General features: G+C 27.4%; 1 long non-coding RNA gene across 1 annotated transcript; it reads right to left on the bottom strand.

Annotated features, from left to right (window-relative positions):
* Positions 1-655: 655 nt before the first annotated feature.
* Positions 656-18811, bottom strand: LOC122849058. Its single transcript, XR_006373497.1, has 3 exons — positions 18740-18811; positions 18429-18619; positions 656-694 (listed from the first exon to the last, which is right to left on the bottom strand). It is a non-coding gene; the product is annotated as an uncharacterized LOC122849058 (long non-coding RNA).
* Positions 18812-19638: the final 827 nt, after the last annotated feature.

Below are 19638 nucleotides of genomic sequence, written 5' to 3'. Positions count from 1 at the left end.
ATAGAAAGAACAGAAAACAATTATGCACTCAGAGAAGGATAAGTTAACAGTTAACATACCAATATGTTTACATTAAACATACAAAAGTTTAATGTTAAGATATATATATATTAACAATAAACATAGATATCTTAACTGTTAACATACGTATGTTTATAGTTAACATACGTATCTTTACGCGGCCAAATATTTTGATGCGCCAGTCTACTTCTTGTCATCTTTTTTTTTGACATTATATTGTGATACTATTCTAATTGTAATATAATATAATATGTACTCGTGTTGTCATAAATTTATTTAAATTTAGTTTTTTTGTAAATTCATTCTTAATTTTACATTCAATTTTCATATTTACATACGTAAATGTCTTCAACTATCAGCCTAACCTTCAAATTGTGTCAATTACAGATATCTTAATAGTTAACATACGCATATTAACTATTAACGTATATGTTTGATGTAAACTTATCAGCCACCACCCATTTTAACATGGCATATGTTAACATTAAACAGGATATGTTAACTGTTAACATATCCTTCTCTGTGTGCAGATGTCAAACGTCGTACCAATGGAACAAAATGATCTTCACGATATGCTGGACTGTGTTGACTTGCAAGATTACGCAACGATTCAACGCTTTGTCACGTACAACCAAACTGTTTCTTCAACAGGTGCCAATGCTTCAAGTGGTGGCTAAAATTTATTATTTTCAATTACAATTGTAATATAAATAAATAAAACGAAAATTTTATTATTGTCTCGTTTACTTGAGTGTAATATTTTTTTTGCTCTTTTTTTTGACGTTTAAATGATATTCTTTCAAGTAGATGTATTGATTTTATAAAAAGAAAAAAAAAAAAAAAATCAAATTAATGGTAATGTGAGTATGTTAGTTTTCACATTTAAACATGTGAAAAACGAAACTAAAGTATGCTTGTTTTTATTTTTAACTAGCGGAAAGACCCGGCTTCGCCCGGGAGCGGTATTCTATAGATAATTTAATTTTTTTTATTTAAAAACAATCGAAAAAAAAAACGGGTTAATGTTACTTCGTTGTTTGTGTCTTTGTTTATTCTTGTTATGGCAACAGATATAAACAAATATTATATGTCTCTTCTCTGCAAGATATAAACAAATATAAATTTTACAAATAAAATAAATACAATACATACAAATATATTATATTTATTGATATATTATTTACAGGTAAGTTCTATTACATTTACGGTTTATTTTATCTAAGTTTTTTTTATCATTCTGGTATATCATCAAAAAAAATTAGCATTTCTATTTCTTGGTGGATCCACCAAATATCTTTTAACATCCTGGTATAATACAATAAAGAATTTGAATGTGAGAATTTTTTTAGATACCTGGGGGTGGTCCTTGGGGGTGGAAATTCCGGAAAACTATGAATTTTTCCTGTTTTTATTTTTTTTCTTGAAAACTTACTATTGCTACCTCGTTTTTAAATCGTCAATCAATAGTCACAATTAAAATACATAAATGAGAATTTTTTCGAGTAGCTGCGGTTGGTCCTTGGAGGTGAAAATCCGGAAAATTATTTCTAAGAAAAATCGAAATATTTTTTTTCTCAAAAACTTACAGTTGCTACCTCATTATTAAATCAGCAATCAATAGATATTATTAAAATACACTACTGTGAATTTCTCCGAGTTACTGAGGGTGGTCCTTGGGGGTGGAAAATCCGGAAAATTATGAAATTTTAGTGTTTTTATTTTTTTTCTCGAAAACTTACAGTTGCTACCTCATTATTAAATCAGCAATCAATAGATATTATTAAAATACACTACTGTGAATTTTTCCGAGTTACTCAGGGTGGTCCTTGGGGGTGGAAAATTCGGAAAACTATTGCATTATTTTTTTTCTAGAAAACTTATAGTTGCTACCTCGTTTTTAAATCGGTAATCGATAGATACCATCGAAATACATTACAGAGAATTTTTTCGATTACCCGAGGGTGGTCCTTGGAGGTGAAAATTCGGAAAATTATTTCTAAGAAAAATCGAAATATTTTTTTTCTCAAAAACTTACAGTTGCTACCTCATTATTAAACCAGCAATCGATAGCTTCAATTAAAATACACCACTGTGAATTTTTCCGAGTTACTCAGGCTGGTCCTTGGGGGTGGAAAATTCGGAAAACTATGAAATTTTAGTGTTTTTATTTTTTTTCTCAAAAACTTACAGTTGCTACCTTATTAATAAATCAGCAATCGATAGATATTATTAAATTACACTACTGTGAATTTCTCCGAGTTACTGAGGGTGGTCCTTGGGGGTGGAAAATCCGGAAAACTATGAAATTTTAGTGTTTTTATTTTTTTTCTCGAAAACTTACAGTTGCTACCTTATTAATAAATCAGCAATTGATAGATATTATTAAATTACACTACTGTGAATTTTTCCGAGTTACTCAGGGTGATCCTTGGGGGTGGAAAATTCGGAAAACTATTGCATTATTTTTTTTCTAGAAAACTTACAGTTGCTACCTCGTTTTTAAATCGGTAATCGATAGATACAATTAAAATACACTACTATGAATTTTTTCGAGTTACTCAGGGTGGTCCTTGGGGGTGGAAAGTTCGGAAAACTATTGCATTATTTTTTTTCTAGAAAACTTATAGTTGCTACCTCGTTTTCAAATCGGTAATCGATAGATACCATCGAAATACATTACAGAGAATTTTTTCGAGTACCCGAGGGTGGTCCTTGGTTGTGAAAATTTGGAAAATTATTTCTAAGAAAAATCGAAATATTTTTTTTCTCAAAAACTTACAGTTGCTACCTTATTATTAAATCAGCAATCGATAGCTACAAATAAAATACACCACTGTGAATTTTTCCGAGTTACTCAGCAGGTCCTTGGGGGTGGAAAATTCGGAAAACTATGAAATTTCAGTGTTTTTATTTTTTTTCTCGAAAACTTACAGTTGCTACCTTATTAATAAATCAGCAATTGATAGATATTATTAAATTACACTACTGTGAATTTTTCCGAGTTACTCAGGGTGATCCTTGGGGGTGGAAAATTCGGAAAACTATTGCATTGTTTTTTTTCTAGAAAACTTACAATTGCTACCTCGTTTTTAAATCGGTAATCGATAGATACAATTAAAATACACTACTATGAATTTTTCCGAGTTACTCAGGGTGGTCCTTGGGGGTGGAAAATTCGGAAAACTATTGCATTATTTTTTTTCTAGAAAACTTATAGTTGTTACCTCGTTTTTAAATCGGTAATCGATAGATACCATCGAAATACATTACAGAGAATTTTTTCGAGTACCCGAGGGTGGTCCTTGGCGGTGAAAATTTGGAAAATTATTTCTAAGAAAAATCGAAATATTTTTTTTCTCAAAAACTTACAGTTGCTACCTTATTATTAAATCAGCAATCGATAGCTACAAATAAAATACACCACTGTGAATTTTTCCGAGTTACTCAGCAGGTCCTTGGGGGTGGAAAATTCGGAAAACTATGAAATTTCAGTGTTTTTATTTTTTTTCTCGAAAACTTACAGTTGCTACCTTATTAATAAATCAGCAATTGATAGATATTATTAAATTACACTACTGTGAATTTTTCCGAGTTACTCAGGGTGATCCTTTGGGGTGGAAAATTCTGAAAACTATTGCATTGTTTTTTTTCTAGAAAACTTACAATTGCTACCTCGTTTTTAAATCGGTAATCGATAGATACAATTAAAATACACTACTATGAATTTTTCCGAGTTACTCAGGGTGGTCCTTGGCGGTGGAAAATTCGGAAAACTATTGCATTATTTTTTTTCTAGAAAACTTATAGTTGTTACCTCGTTTTTAAATCGGTAATCGATAGATACCATCGAAATACATTACAGAGAATTTTTTCGAGTACCCGAGTGTGGTCCTTGGCGGTGAAAATTTGGAAAATTATTTCTAAGAAAAATCGAAATATTTTTTTTCTCAAAAACTTACAGTTGCTACCTCATTATTAAATCAACAATCGATAGCTACAAATAAAATACACCACTGTGAATTTTTCCGAGTTACTCAGGCTGGTCCTTGGGGGTGGAAAATTCGGAAAACTATGAAATTTCAGTGTTTTTATTTTTTTTCTCGAAAACTTACAGTTGCTACCTTATTAATAAATCAGCAATTGATAGATATTATTAAATTACACTACTGTGAATTTTTCCGAGTTACTTAGGGTGATCCTTGGGGGTGGAAAATGCGGAAAACTATTGCATTGTTTTTTTTCTAAAAAACTTACAATTGCTACCTCGTTTTTAAATCGGTAATCGATAGATACAATTAAAATACACTACTATGAATTTTTTCGAGTTACTCAGGGTGGTCCTTGGGGGTGGAAAATTCGGAAAACTATTGCATTATTTTTTTTCTAGAAAACTTATAGTTGCTACCTCGTTTTTAAATCGGTAATCGATAGATACCATCGAAATACATTACAGAGAATTTTTTCGATTACCCGAGGGTGGTCCTTGGAGGTGAAAATTCGGAAAATTATTTCTAAGAAAAATCGAAATATTTTTTTTCTCAAAAACTTACAGTTGCTACCTCATTATTAAACCAGCAATCGATAGCTTCAATTAAAATACACCACTGTGAATTTTTCCGAGTTACTCAGGCTGGTCCTTGGGGGTGGAAAATTCGGAAAACTATGAAATTTTAGTGTTTTTATTTTTTTTCTCGAAAACTTACAGTTGCTACCTTATTAATAAATCAGCAATTGATAGTTATTATCAAATTACACTACTGTGAATTTTTCCGAGTTACTCAGGGTGATCCTTGGGGGTGGAAAATTCGGAAAACTATTGCATTGTTTTTTTTCTAGAAAACTTACAATTGCTACCTCATTATTAAATCAACAATCGATAGCTACAAATAAAATACACCACTGTGAATTTTTCCGAGTTACTCAGGCTGGTCCTTGGGGGTGGAAAATTCGGAAAACTATGAAATTTCAGTGTTTTTATTTTTTTTCTCGAAAACTTACAGTTGCTACCTTATTAATAAATCAGCAATTGATAGATATTATTAAATTACACTACTGTGAATTTTTCCGAGTTACTCAGGGTGATCCTTGGGGGTCGAAAATTCGGAAAACTATTGCATTGTTTCTTTTCTAGAAAACTTACAATTGCTACCTCGTTTTTAAATCGGTAATCGACAGATACAATTAAAATACACTACTATGAATTTTTTCGAGTCACTCAGGGCGGTCACTCAGCAAGTACCTTCTAACATTCTGGTATAACTTGAACCAAATTTAAATATATTTTTATCACTTGGTGGATTCACTAAGTCCATTCCAATGCATCTTGTCCTTAGCTACATTTTTCCTCATTTGCATTTTTCTTTAGCTATATTAATTAATTTGTCAGTATTTAGCTGCTTATCAGATAATTTATCCGCCTATATGTTTTATTGCTAATTTATCATTTAATTCATTCAATTTAAATAATTCGTAACCCTTTTTTTTTCAAGTTTACGGAAATATGGACTTATATATAATTATGGATTTTTTGGTTCCTGCCATATGCTTTTTGATGATGTTCGGATTTTTATATTATACGTATCAGTCTTTGATAATTAAAAAAGATAATGAAGATCGCCATCGTAGGTTATTTTTTTTTTTTTTTTTTGCACCATTTTTATTACTTTTTTTGTCTTAGCATATTGGTATTTACAATCATGCAACAGGATAATTTATAATAATATCCATTCATCCTCTTGGAGAAGATTTTTCATGGCGAGATCAAGTTTTCGGTGTTCCAGTAATAAGTTGTGTCCAAAATGTTCTAGTATTCGGGCTGCTAGATGTAAAGCTTATCATCTTATAACATTAGACCACAAATATCCATTCACAGACAATGGTAATTTATATTATCAGTATGTGATATCCTATTTGGCCACTTTGAGTTATTTTCCTCAATGGAAATGGTTATGTGATTCAACAGCGTATTATTCTGTTTTCGACATGGAATATGAAATGCGCTGTTATTATGAATCCATATACATTTCCAAGCAAGATAGTGGCCATGAAAAATGGAAGGATATTTTGAAAGAATGTAGTCTAACGTTATTTGATGAATATGTCTATTCGGGTTTTCGACGTTTTAAAATTAAACCTATTCAAAATTCTTTTTTAAATATAGCTTTTCATGTCCTATTAAATTCATCTAAAAATCATGTTATCCCTTCTTTTTATAATTTAGTAATCGAGTCACCTAAATTTAACAACAAAAAAGTTAACATTTTGGACACACTTGGTATTGATTACGAATATCGAAAACTTGCTTCGTTTTATATTTCAATTTCGGATTGGTCTCCAAGAGTGAGTATTTAATTTTTCTTGAGACATATATTACTTAAAACTAATATATGATAAATATTTTATGTTAGGAACAATGGTAAATTTCAAGATGGAAAATCCAATCATTCAAGCATTACATGAATAAATAAATTGCATCATATATTTGTAATTTATTCATTATTTTTTAATAACAATGATGATTATGATTTATCATTATTATTTATGTTATTATTATTGTTATTATTATTATGTTTTCAATTATGTTATCAATTATCAATCCAAATAAATTATAATACATAAAATTCTATAACGATTTCTTCTTTTTATTCTGTTACTATACTTTAATGTTTATTCATCATTTGTTTTTCCATTTTAAATTAATTATTACTATTATTTCTGATAAAATATGTACATAAATATTTTTATTTTAGAAAGATGAATAATTATCAACATTCTCCAAAAGTATGGGAGCCGTCATCAGAACAATTTTTGAACTCTTTTTTGTCAAGAGTATTAAATGATGTTATTGATGGTGAACAAAAAGTCAGTGTTATTAAAGCACCGAAAGAATGGATCGATATTCATTTTCCCAAAAATAAATTGAAAAAGGTTATTGATGAAATTATTATTGATCGAGTCATAAAACAAAAAATTTCAATGATAAATGATACTGATGGTAGTTTTAAATATGAAACTAATTCATATAAAAAAAATGAAAAATTTACTTATAATCAATATCACAAAGAATGTGATAAATTTATTAGAAAAAGTAATTCATCATCGGAAGTATCACATGATTCAGATGAATATTTGGCAATGTTAAATACCAATCCCTGTTTTTTATATGCTCCTGATATCAAATTTTCTATATTCGAAAGAATGTATAATAATGATCCTACACAATCATCATGGAACTTATCAAATTTTAAAAGTCATCTTTCGCGTATAAAAAATGAAGATAATGAAACAGTAGAGGGAATTCATACTCCATTTGTTTATTGTGGTAGTAAATGGTCTTCCTTCCCTGTTCACCTTGAAGATTATAATTTAATTTCAATAAATTATCATTTTTATGGGTTACCTAAAATTTGGCTGATAGTAAATAAGAAAGATTCTACACGTTTTCATCAATTAATCAATACAATATTAAATAAAACATTTCCAGGACGTTCTTGTCAAAATTTAATAGGTCATAAATTATTCGTGGTTACAGAACAATTTTTGGGAAAATATAAAATCAATTACACAAAAATTATTCAAGAACCAGGTATGTTTGTTATTACTCATCCATATTCCTTTCATGGTGGATATAATCTTGGCCCAAATATTAATGAAGCTGTTAACTATGCAACTACTCAAACGATAAAATACTTTGCAAATGCTATTGTATGTTCTTGTGATGGCATAGTAAAATTAAATGGATCAAAAATTATAAAAGAATTTTATCCATCATTTAAAGATGAATTTAAAGGCATTCCTGATGATCCAAAAATCATAATTAAAAAAAAACAATCACGTAACAGCAATTTACAAAAAGGCAGAAATTTATTATATATAAAAAAAAAAAATAGTAAATTTAGTGACATAATTATAGATTATTGGATAGCATTCATACTCGAAGAAGGAAATTTATCGTATTGTAAAGTATCTATTTCCAACGTTTTGAATAAATTTAAAAAATATTGTAAAGTGAAAAATTATCAAGGTCATGAATTGGAAAAAATTACATTTGATACTTTTAGAGGAAGAATAAGGAAACAAATAAATTATCATATTAAAAATAATGAAAATATTTTCGATATTTCACAACAACACTTTGAAGAAATTTTTAACGCATTAAAATAATATTTTAGTCAAAATAAAATTAATCATTAATATCATTTTTTTTGTGTGAGAAAAATATATTTTATTATTAACCAATGTATTTAATTTTTTTTATTTGTATTCGTCCATTTTGAACAACATGGTTTTTCGTCGTCTTGTTGTTTTGTTTGTGATTGTGATGCTAACCATTTTTTAAATCTAGATAATCAATAATATTTTAACAATTTATTGAAAATTCATATATTTTTTTACGATTATATTACTAACTTTTGTTTGTCGTTTTGACAATCGTATGTAATCATCGATGAGTTTATTAATGATATATATTTATCTTTCAAGTATTCTTTTATTTTGGCTCTTTCAATTTTTATTATTTGTCCAACTTTTCCTATGAAATTTTCTGCTTCATCTTTCCATAACGTTAGAGTTATCTGTAGAATAGAGATATATTTTTCATGATATAATTTTATTTTATGATAGATAAGATTTATTTATACCTTTTCTTTTGAATCATCAATTAATTTAATTTCTCTTTTATTATATGTCATGTTATTATTTTGAGAAAAAACTGAATTTATTTCACTCACATTATTTATTTCAGCAATTACATCTGTAATATATTTATTGTGTTTGAATTTGTTTGTTTTTTTAATATCTAATACTTACTTATTATTGTTTCATTATCTAAATTTTTTATGTCCTTTATAGTTTTAAAATTTTCTATTTTATCATCATAATCATCTTCATCAATCGTTTCATCCGCAAAACTATTAAAAGAATATATTTACTAAAAGAATATATTTAAAGTAAATAATATCTACATAAAAAATATATTTACGATTTCACTTCTGGTATATCAGGATTTATTTTTATGATTGATGTCGGTATTAGTGACAAATTTTTCAAATATTGATATTCGTTAATTTTGACTCTTTGTATCACTATAATATCATTAATTTTTCCTTTAAAATCTTCGATATTCTCATTCCACAAATTTAAAACGATCTATTGTTGTTTAAAAAATATTTTTAAATTAATTAATAATATATAATATATTCAAACATCATTGATTTACCTTATTGTCTTTATTATCTTGTAATATTATTTCTTTTTTTTCATATTGTTTTTTGTAAATACTTTCAATTTTTTCGGTTTCCCTAATTTCAAATATTTTTGCAATAATATCTATTTTGTTGAAATGTTGAAATTTTATTATTATGTAGTCAATGTTTTTTGATGATAAAAAATTGAAAAAAAGTATTTACCAATTATAGTATTTATTTGAGTATTATAAATTGTTCGAAATTTTGTAAAATTATAAGATTTTGTATCTGAACGACAAAATTCAAATTCTTTTTCATCCATTTTTTTTCCTATCTGTCCATACCATTTTTGAAGTCTTTGTATATAGTCAAATATAGTTATATTATATAATTATTAGTGGTATTCATATAATTATATAATTACAAATACTTACTTAATAGCTTCTGATATATCAGGATTTATCATTGTAATTGATGTTTTCATGAAAATCAAATTAAGATCACTATTAAAATTATTAATTTTGACATTTTTTATAGCAATTATATCATTTATTTCTCCTTCAAATTCGTCGATTTGATTCGACCAAAGCATCAAAGTTATCTGTTAACATTAATATATATTTGTAATAATTATATTGTTTTTTAGAAATTTATAATTACTTTTGCTTTTGAATCATCAATTAGGATTATTTCTTGTCTTTTCAACTGTTTACCATTTTTGTTTGATTTTTTTAAAGGTTTGACATTTTTTATGATCGCAAGAATATCTGTATTTTTAAATATATTATTATAATATTCAAACATCAAAAATTTTATTCTAATTACCTATAGAACTTTTTTTTTCTGCTTTTAATAATTCTTTTATCTTGACAAAATCAAATTGAAATTTTGGTATTTTTGTTGTATCGTTTATTTCTTCAATTTCACTATTTTCTGTTATTAATATTTCAAAGTTATGATTCAGTCTATTATAGTTTTTATTTGCTTTTTTAAGAATACTATTAGTTATTGAATATACTTTCTGTATCTATAAATATATATGTAATTCATAATTAAAATGTTGAATGAAATCATTGATTTTTTAAAATAACTTACTCGAAAAAGATTGTAAAATTTATCAATACTGCCACTAAACATTGTACATTTTATTTCTCCAGTATCATCAATTACATCTACATTACAGACTTTATTATAATTTCCATTTTTTTCAAATGAAGTGACTGGACTTATGTATATAATTCGTGCTTCAATCTTCCAACTGAATAAAATTTTGAGCTATTAAATTTATATATGAAATAAATAATAATGGAAAATAGAATTTTTATTATTACTTTTTACTGTCTTCATTGAGATCTTTGATTTTTATATTAACCATTTTCTAAGAATTTATAATAATATATTATATTTATATCTTAAAATATATTATGAAAGTTTTTTCTTATTTTTAACCTCTTTTTTTATTGGTTATTATTATTTATTATCAATGTTTAATGAACAACTGTCATTTTATTTATTTTTAATTTTATTTATTATTTCGTTGCTATGGATGCTGTTTATTAAAATTAAATTTTGTTTTAACTCATTTCACATCAGTAATAAAATTTAAAAATATATATTGTATTTCATTTTTTTTTTTTTTACTTTTGAATCTATTTTATTACAATAATTTGAAAATATTTTATTCAAAAAATTCGAAAAAATCTTATTAAGTGGATACATGAATTATTATATGAATATGTATATCATATTGATAAATAGACCAAAATATTTTTTTCATTTTATACACTAATCGAATATTTCATGTGATTTAAATTGATGTTTTAAACGAAATTTCAAAAAAATTCGTTCCATAGAAACATGAATTATCGTTGTCCAAATAAATATGTATAATTTATATCATATTGACCAATAGACCAGAATATTGAATCGATTTTACATCAATTCTACATTTTATTATTCACAATAAATATAAAATATCATGACTATATCATATTTTTAGATGAACAAAAAAATTATAATTTTATAAACCGTGAAATATTCTACACGTTTTCCAATGAACTAAAGTATTTTTATTTTTTCATTATCATAAATCCTGAAATCAAGGAAAAAACATTTATTATGTTCATATTTCGAAAGACACTTGAATAGAAGTAACTCGAAAAATAGTTAGATCTGTTTTGATTACAAAAATAACAATTGAGATGAAATATGCTCTAACGTTCAGGTGTTCCGTTATTTTTTTTTTTTTAAATTTAAAAATTAATTTCAATTTCAACGTTCAATTATTATTTTTTTTCTTTTTTAAATAAATGACTGTTTTTTCTTGGTTTTTTTTCAATGTTGTTTATTTTCTGTTGCCAAGCAATATTTTTAATTAAGAAAAATTAAGTCACATAATAAAGGTAGACAATTACTAAATCAATTGAAGATTAAATAAATAGTAAATTTCTTTATTTAGAAGGTCTCCTATAACACAGCCAATTGACTTTTTAATGTAGAATTGAATTTAATTTGGGGAATCAATTCAGCCGATATTTCCTACAGCATTTGAAAACGTAAATATTATCTATTTTAAATTAAATTTAAGTTATTGTATATGAACTTTTGCATTTTATTGATTCTTTTCATCGATTTTTTTTTTTAGAATCAGAAACTTTTTTACTCATCATGGATCGCCAAATTTTCAAAGTTTGTTTTTTGTAGTCTGCTTATTATTGCTTTTACCATTCATTAATAATTTCTTTTCTTTAAATTAGACGTGTTGCGATATGACTTTCAATAATAGATATATTTTATTCAAATTTGATGATATGTCTTCGAAAGTCATTGATAAATATTCGAAAAAAAAAATTTCATATAAATTGCTTCTCGACATATTGAAGAAAAATTTTTTTTCAATTGCTAATAATCACAGTATCCAATTCGATCAAATAGAGATTTTAGAATATGAACAGGAATTTTCATTCGACAAAGCAGGTACGTTTTTATTCTTTTATGAAAGAGATTATTTCTAGGTTCGATATTATTTCATTTCTCGTAGAGGTAATCAAATTACTGGAGATGATTAATGAAAGTGTACGTGATGATTTTGTTTGTATGGTATGTGAAAAAGGAAAATTGACGATGTCATTACCCGAAAATGTCATTATATGTTCTTTTTGTCATTTGATGATTCCTAAGATTGATATAAACCGACTTCGAAATGGAATTCTTAGTTTAGAAAGAGAACATTCAAGTAATTGTGATTTTGAACCTGGATTCAGTTATTTATTAAATGATGGCATTCTCAAATCTTTGGATTATTGTTGTGAACCTTGTCTTACTTGTATAACTCTTATCGAACCGAATAGTATAAATATAATAAATAGATTATAAATCGAATATAATAAATAGTATGTTATATCAGTACCTGTTACCTTTTTTTTATTCTCTACTTATATCCTTATATCAAAAATATCTCTTAATAAATAAATAGCTGTTTTTTTTTGTTTTTTTACTTATTCTTATATTTTGTTTGGTAATTATTTCAATTATATATATCTTAATAAATCAGAGAATTTTATTCCTTTGTCATACATATAATAAAAAATGATGGTTTAACATTTTTCTTGTTGATAATTTTATTATTATTCCTTATAATAATGCCTGCTGATATACTATATTCATAGTTTTTCTATTATTACAATAAATATATAAATTTTTTGGATTTCCACATCTTGAACATGCTACATATAACTGACCATGTGAGAAACAAGGTGTATCGAGTAAAACTCCTGAACATTTTAACGATTGTCCTTGTGATTTATTGATAGTGAACGCGAAAGCGAGTCTTATTGGAAATTGTAATCTTTCGAATTCGAATGGCATATCAGATGGTTTAATAGGTATTCTTGGAATAAAAACATCTTCACCTTTTCCACATCCAGTCAATATTCTAGCTTCAATTGTATTATTGTTCAATGACTTTATACATAACCGAGTTCCATTACATAATTTAGGTGGATTAATATTTCTTAAAATCATTATCGGTGCTCCAATTTTCAATATTAATATATGGGACGGTAATCCAGACAGTTCCAATGAATTTAAAAACTCCATCGGATAATATATTGCCTGTTCAGGAGAACATACTGTATCAATTGATTTATATGCTTTACAAGTTCCTGGCAGAAAATTTAAAATGTCTCTATTTATTTGATTAACTTTATCATTTTTTGGTGCGATAATAGCTCTTTCACATAACCATTCAGTATTAGAATAATTTATATGTATATTAGGAAAGACTTTTTCTATTAATGAATCTATTGATTCTACAATATTACAAAAATTTGATGGGAATGTGATTGTATCATCAGAATTTTTCTCCCATTTCCCATCTCCAAGTAGTAATAATTGTTTTGAAAATTCTGCTAAAGTAGAATCACCCGTTAGAAATACTCGCATATTTTTCGTTAATGTTATTAATTGTACATGTTTCCATAAATATGATTTTTTTAAACATGCATCTATTTGATCAGCTGATGTTCCTCGTGGAATAATTGGTAGAGTTTGTCGAAAATCACCAGCCAAAATAACAACAATTTTTCCCATTATGAATTTGTTGTTATTTAAATCTTGCAAAGTTCTATCTAAGGCTTCTAATCCTTTTTTATTGGCCATTGTAGATTCATCCCAAATAATTATTTTAGTTTGCTTCAACAGTTTACATGTTGCGGGGTTACTTATAATATTACAAATTGGCTCATCAGATAAATTAAAATTAATTGGCAATTTGAGTGCTGAATGTGCAGTACGTCCACCGTGTAATAAAGTTGCTGCTACACCAGATGAGGCCACTGCTAATGCTATCTTTCCACTAATGCGAATTTTTGCTAATATTAAATTTAATAAAAATGTTTTACCTGTTCCTCCTGGGGCATCTAAAAAAATAAGTCCTCCTTTATCATTCTCAATAATTTTAATAATCTTTTTATATGCTTTTTTTTGGTCGTCGATTAATAATAATTCATTGTCATTAATATATTCACCCAAGTTATTAATATCATATGAAGTTTCACGTATGATTTCGGAATCTTGAATATTATTATTTCGAACAGGGGATATTATGCCCCAATGCTCTAAATTTTTACCAGATATTGATAAACACATATCTTCTAAAATTATAAGAGCTTCATTAAATATTTCATCTGTGTAGTCTAAATCATAATCACAACATAATTTTTTATTTCGATATAAAATATCTTCACTCATACATTTTTTATATTTTTCCCATAAACCTTGAGGATTTGATGGATTGCATGATGTTAAGATAATCGAAAACAATGATCTTATTTTACTTGATTTTTTTGTTTCATTAGCTTCATTCAGAGCATCATCCCAATGTTTATCATCTTTAAGTAAACCAAGTTCTTGACATGCTTCTCTATAAGTACTAAAAATAATACCATTGACTGATCGCAAATCTTCAAATGACATTGGGCCAACAACATTATGCAATAAAATTCTTAAATAAAAACATTCTGGATTGTTTGGATGGATGGTATACATTCGACCGAGAGTATCAGATTGGTGAATGTCTGAATGTTCTCCTACAAATCCGATTTTTCGACGATTGAATTTTTTTTTTGAATTATCCCATGTAAAATACTTCGGAATTTCATAATATAATAATGTTCTTGCAAAATCATCTATTTGACATAATTTAAAAAAAGCAGTTAATGTTGTTTCTGGTGCTGTCTGAGCTTTTGTTTCTATATTTTCATTTGAAAAATAAACGCGTTGTCCATTTTCGAGGTGAACATTCAAATGTTGGATATTTGGATATCGATCATGAATTTTAAATCCAAAAATTCGCCATATTGCTTCATTACTACTTATATACCGTCCAGATTGATATTCTTCAATTTCATCGTTTTTATTTTCTATGGTAAAAATTGCTTGATCACTACCTTTATGTATATATTTTAATATATATTTAACCGCAACGACCGAGCTGCATAATTCGACATTAACATGTGCTTTCATTATTTTAGAAATAAGTGGACAGTAAGGGACAATCCAACGATTATCAATATTTATCTTTTCATATTTATTATGAATTTTAGCATTGATAATAGTCTGAAAACCACCATTTACTACACTTCTTCTTCTATACAAAGGATATCCATTTCTATCCGATCTTGTAGCATCAATTAAAGCACGTGGATAATTATATGAACATTTACCGTTTTTCATACATGGTGAAAAAGGATTCAATGGTCCACATGGTCCATGTATCATATTTTTTTTAATTATTTCGTGTAAGAGTGGATCTTGTTCTGGATCTGGTAACTCAGCAGAAATAATATCATCAATTTGGTTTGCATGAATTTTATTTTTCAACCATACTAAAATATGAGCGTGGGGTAAACCTCTTTTTTGCCATTCTATTGAGTAAACCCAAGATATAACATCACCGAAAATTTTATGTTTTGTTATCAGATTAATTAATTTTCTCAATTTACATTTAAATACTCTAGCTATCAAGTCATGACGATCGCACGGTTGCTGATGAGGTAACAATAAATTTTTAATTTCATCCCATCGATTATTACATGTAAATGTAATAAATAAACATGGTTTTCCATTATGTTTTACATAACAAAGAGCGTCTTGTATATATTCATGCATATGCCTTGGACTACCGATGAAACTTGCTGGTAAAATAAATGTTTGCCCTATATTATTTACATTTTCATCATTTTCGAATGCATCTTTTAAATGAATGTATTGTTCTACTTTAAGAGTTTTTTGATTACATCGAATATAACGTAAACGTTCACTTTCAATTTTCGCATACATATCAACGACAAACTGATTTAACAATTGCTTATAACATAATAAATAATTTTTTGGATTATTACGTATCATAAGTTTTTGTGCATAAAAATCCATTGCTGAAACTTTTTTATTTGTAGTTAATCCAGTATTAGGGTTTATTTGCTTCAACTCAAAATGATATCCATCTTCTCCTTGCCAAAAGATTAGTGGATATTGTAGAGCATCATATGACTTATGAGTTTCTTGAACGACTACGAATTCGTTACTACGTTTTTGTAATATAATATCACGTTTTATAAATTCATTTCCATTGATTATTGCAGCTACTTCTTGAACAACAGGTAAATTAAAACGTCGTTCATGTTCATTTGAAGGGATTTTATCAGCTCGGAGAACTATTTTACATTCATCTGTTGGCATATTTTCTAATGAGATTTTGAATAATTTTATCAATAAATTATGTTTATGCAAATAGTTTTGTAAAGAATTGATAATTTCTTGTTGTACATTTGGGACGATTGAGCACCTACGTTCTGACTCTATCTGATCATCACCAATAAAATATATTTGTAAAAAAGCAGATTCATCGCCATCATAAGGAACAAGGGACCCTATTCTATGATAAATTTGTCCTTGAATTTTGAAGGTAGTTTGATAACCTGACTCTTTTTTCCTATTTGCACCAAATGAAGTCATGTTAAAACATGAATTATATTTTCTTATATTATCTAAAAAATGCTTCGACTGATCTGTTAAACCAGATAAATAAGTGAATAAAGGCTCTCCAGGCTCACTTAAAAAAGGCAATTTTATTTTTCCGTTTGCACAACACATACTATCAGATTCATCTTTAAATCTCAAAGCATGGCAATGTTTACATTCAACATCCATATTACCAATAGAAATACGACAATCATCATCATATATATCGCTATAAGTATAGTTAAATGCTTTCATGTCAAGAATTATTTTAGATTTTTTTTGTTGTGTATTATGAGGTTCTTTAAATTTTTTCAATCTTTTTGCCAACAAAGATTTTCGTCCAATATTTTTTTTCCTTTTAGGCATAATAAGAATATTATCCGTATGATACTGATAGTTTTGTTCGAATTAAGATTAGTTTGTTGCTATTGAACTTTCGTAAACTTGTATGAGTTTTAATATAGGTTAATCTTATTGACAGCTTATACTTTTTAAAATCGATCGTTTTTTATTTTATATTGTATACATATCTGAAGTAGGCTGTATACTTGAAAAAACATTTATCTGAAATTCCCAAATGAAATATCATATCTTCCAATAAACCATAAAAAAAAATATCATATCTGTTAATAGACCAGAAAAAAAAACAATCAATTTAAAAAAACCCTGAGGATGATGAGAAAATCAGTTTTCACATCTTGGTGATCACAAATCTTATTCATGGTTATTTTTTTTTGTCATCTACATGATCATACAACCAAACAGCATATATATATGTTAAATTTTGAATCAATCAGAAATAAAAAAAATGCAAATAATAATTATTTTTTCTATACCATAAAGCAATAATCAAAAATTCATGAATAAAATATCATATCTTCCAATAGACCAGAAAAAATATACCATCTTTAAGTAAACCAGAAAAAAAAATAGATGATATATTATCAAATTGAGAAAATCCTGAAGATGATGGAAAAATAAGTTTTTGACTCCTGGTGATCGCAAAAAGTCGCCAGGGTAATTTTTTTTGTCATCTAAACAATCAGATAGCCAAACTAAATAACTATAAACCATAAAAAAAAATATCATATCTGTTAATAGACCAGAAAAAAAAACAATCAATTTAAAAAAACCCTGAGGATGATGAGAAAATCAGTTTTCACATCTTGGTGATCACAAATCTTATTCATGGTTATTTTTTTTTGTCATCTACATGATCATACAACCAAACAGCATATATATATGTTAAATTTTGAATCAATCAGAAATAAAAAAAATGCAAATAATAATTATTTTTTCTATACCATAAAGCAATAATCAAAAATTCATGAATAAAATATCATATCTTCCAATAGACCAGAAAAAATATATCATCTTTAAGTAAACCAGAAAAAAAAAAAGATGATATATTATCAAATTGAGAAAATCCTGAAGATGATGGAAAAATAAGTTTTTGACTCCTGGTGATCGCAAAAAGTCGCCAGGGTAATTTTTTTTGTCATCTAAACAATCAGATAGCCAAACTGAATAACTATGTTAAATTTCAAGTAAATCGGACGAGTAGTTTGCATAAAACTGCGTTTCCAAGAAATTGGTCCTTTTTTTATTGTATAGATTAATTAATCAAGCTATAGTCTAATCAATAATGTTAAATTGTTGAATGTCAATTTAAATAATTATCTTTTTTTTTCAAATACTTACCAATAAACAATAAACATGATCAAGTCGACCTACAAGTGGTGTGAATGTACCAAGTTGTTCAGCGAGTGCCAATTAAACTTCATCTCCATTATAAATGGTCTCTGTCAAAAAGGCATCGACTCACTACAAGTACGTTCAGCACCAAGTGCCAAGGCAATCGTTAAAAGTTTTTTGATTAAATTCAATCGCAGCTATAAAATAAAAAACCTCACTGTTACAAATACTTGCTGACTAAGATCGAGTTGTTTTTGTTATTTTTCAAATATAAAAAACTTTGGTAATATTTGAAAAATAATAATTATTGTACTTACTAGTAAATTTTTATTCTATAATTCATCTATCGAAACTGCAATTGGATAAAGACTGTCGTCCGTTGATGAGTCGGCTGCTGCCATTTTGCTCAACTACAAATTTATCCAAGCGGAATTTATTTATTCTTATTGTTTTAGTATATAAGTCCTGAGCACAATATTGCTTTTTTTTATTATTTCATTTGTTTATTCATACGATTATTTACTGCCTTATACACTAGGGCACAACCCAACAACTTTTTTCTTTTAACAAGATAATGTAAATGTACTACGGATTACTAGGAGCTTTTTTTCACGGCGGACGACCGCCAGCGAAATACCACCTCTACTGCTCAATACTGCTAAGAGTGGGTATAAGCAGAGTGAAGAAATAGATGATTTGTACCTCGAGAGTGACGGAACCCTCTTTTACCCACTCCATACGGTGAGCTCGGAAATGACGAAAACCTCTTATACCCGCTCCATACGGCGAGCACAAAATGTCGAACTAATGGGACCTCAGTGGCTTCACTCTGCTTATACCCACTCTATTACTGCTCACCGTCACCAACCGTCACTATATAGTCACTACTTACTACTCCTATACATGGAGGTGTTAAACTCCATGCTCCTATAGTACACTCACACATATATATGAGAGTAGTGACGGTGAGCAGTGGAGGTGGTATTTCTCGGCAGCCGTCCGCCGCGGAAGGAAACCTTGAACAACTATGTCCATAACAAGCGGTGATCAAAAATGCGTTCGATTATAAATGTATGAGTGAACTTGAGAACCTTTTTTTTTAATTAAGCATGTGTATGTGCGAGGTTGTATGTGGTTCTCCATGAACCAAAAGAACACAAAAGAATACATAGATTGTCATATCATGAAAATATTCAACCGATGAAAAAAATACTTC

Source organism: Aphidius gifuensis, linkage group LG2 (genome assembly GCF_014905175.1).
Source record: "Aphidius gifuensis isolate YNYX2018 linkage group LG2, ASM1490517v1, whole genome shotgun sequence".
NCBI lineage: Eukaryota > Metazoa > Arthropoda > Insecta > Hymenoptera > Braconidae > Aphidius > Aphidius gifuensis.
Note: the sequence above shows the minus strand (reverse complement) of the source record. Positions and strands in the feature narration are given on the sequence as shown.